Consider the following 2,275-nt stretch of genomic DNA (forward strand, 5'->3'; position numbering starts at 1 on the left):
CTGTACTTTTGAGTTAAAATATATATTTATAATTTTAATAAATGACAAATTAAAAAGGCATGAACATTTTTTTGTATCGAAAAAATATCGAACCGTGACACCAAAGTATCGAACCGAACCGAACTGTGAATTTTGTGTATCGTTGCACGCCTAATATATACATACTAAGGTAAAACCTTGTTACATCAGTAGATGGTGATCCTGCACAGCTGTGGAGCCATTGGAAAGCATACAGCTACAGGTTCAGGCATTCAAAGCTCTTCATTGATCCACAGCTACTGCAAAGCTTCATTTTACATGGGTCTAAACTAAAGTCACGGAGTAACTGTCAGATATTGTTTTGAGACACGCAGAATTTTGTTTGGTAGTAGTTTGGGACATTGGCGGTAGATCATTTCCAGAATGCTGGTAATCTAAAAACTGAATTAAATTCTATCTGTTTTATATATCACAACAACCAAATCACAACAACAGTTACTTCAAAGAGGTTCATATTGTACAATAAAGACCAGAATAATACAAAGAAAACCCAACATTCAGACCACCTGGTGTATAAACACATAAAAAGGTGACTGAAGAAGAAACACTCAAAGCATCATGGGAATCATCCAGCAGGTTCAGCCCATAGCAGAGTAACTATAATCATTCATACTCCAATAGATGCATCAGAAAGGACTTGGGGCTATTATCTTGCCGAAGGATATTTGGCTTGCAAACATGGATCAGATAGATAGATGGGATCAATAAATAGGTGAGCTAGATAGATGAGATAGATATTTATTAATCCCTTCGGTAGGTTCCCCCTAGAGTGAGAGTGAGAGTGAGAGTATTTGAAACTGTATGAATGGCAATGGGCAGTTTAAGCAACAGCATCTCTACAGCTGATGGACATTTCTTTTATAAGCCAACAGCTCAGAGTTCATTTAGCTGACATAGTTTTGTGATACAAATGTAATTTGTAAAATATGAAATTTTTTTTAATATGAATTAACCTGAAAATAAATGCCTCTAACTTCACAACAAAAAGAAAAGAAAAACTGGCTTCATTGAACTGTCATTTTTAATGACGAATCCAGAAGATCTAAAACAAACAAATCAAGTCAAACCACATACTCACAGCAGAATGAAGTCCCTGACAGGAACACACTCCACCCAGCTATTGTTCCTTTGGGAAGGTCAGGAAGCACTGTGATTTCTCAGAAATGGTCTGAGCTTTATGCTGCAGCTTTAACCAGGAGGGAAAACCAGAGAAAAAACACCTTTACAAGCAGAACAACTTATTTGAAGCTTTATAATCAGTTTAACTCTTGATTTGTTGGTGCACTAAAGAGATAAAGCCCAGAAAACTGAAAACACCAAGTGAACGTGATTGAATACATTTAAGAGTTTCTCATGTTTTGACTGCTGTTTGACTGCTGCAACTGCGAAGGCCCGATCTCCTCTATGCTTTAATCGAGACCTCAGCTGTACTAAGAACATCTGACTATACAATCTCAGTGCTCTTTTGGGGTTATACAGTATATGTTTAGATATTTGCTTAAATAACTGCTCACCATACCATTTAAAACTTTGACAGTAAGTAAAAGAATTTTAAAAACAATATGATAATCGACAGGGAGCCAGTGTAGATTTGCTAAAACTGGAGTGATGAGTTCATACTTTCTAACACCTGTTAAAAGGCGTGCAGCGGCATTTTGGACTAACTGCAATTGTGGCTCAAGAGTTGGGAGTTCACCTTGTAATCGGAAGGTTGCCGGTTTGAGCCCTGGCTGGGACAGTCTCGGTCGTTGTGTCCTTGGCCTACTGGTGGTGGTCAGAGGGCCCGGTGGCGCCAGTGTCCGGCAGCCTCGCCTCTGTCAGTGTGCCTCAGGGTGGCTGTGGTGAATGTCATAAATGTTTTTCTAGGTCTTTAGGAGGAAGATAAGGCTTTGCGTTGGCAATTTCACATAACTGATAAAAACTGGTTTTCACAACTGTGGACACTTGCTTCTCTAATTTAAAAGATCTATCCAAAAGCACTCTGAGATTTCTTACAGTGTGGGAATGATGACAAGCAAGAGGACCAACTGTATCAGTTAACTTGTCCAAAGGGGCATCACTTCAATAAACATTTTGAGAAACATTTTGTCATCATCCTATAACTTCTTCAGTCTTAGCTGACTGCAGGTTTCCCCAATCTCATAAACAGTACATTTGCATACATTTGAGGTCAGTTTCTTAATCATTAATATGCAAACTGTCATGACCATTGATCAACAACCCATGCCTTTCATCA

General features: G+C 38.5%; 1 long non-coding RNA gene across 1 annotated transcript in view; it reads right to left on the reverse strand.

The window, feature by feature from the left end:
* The window catches only part of LOC102211392 (uncharacterized), a 4,020-nt gene extending 2,256 nt beyond the window's left edge, over positions 1-1,764 (reverse strand). Inside the window, exons 1-2 of the long non-coding RNA XR_312574.1 lie at positions 1,736-1,764; positions 1,118-1,225 (exon numbers count right to left, since the gene is read on the reverse strand). This is a non-coding gene — a long non-coding RNA (uncharacterized LOC102211392). The remainder of the gene's footprint in view (positions 1-1,117; positions 1,226-1,735) is intronic.
* Between the last annotated feature and the right edge of the window lie 511 nt (positions 1,765-2,275).

The sequence above is a fragment of the Pundamilia nyererei genome, unplaced genomic scaffold, assembly GCF_000239375.1.
Source record: "Pundamilia nyererei isolate P.nyererei 1_Seehausen unplaced genomic scaffold, PunNye1.0 scaffold02170, whole genome shotgun sequence".
NCBI lineage: Eukaryota > Metazoa > Chordata > Actinopteri > Cichliformes > Cichlidae > Pundamilia > Pundamilia nyererei.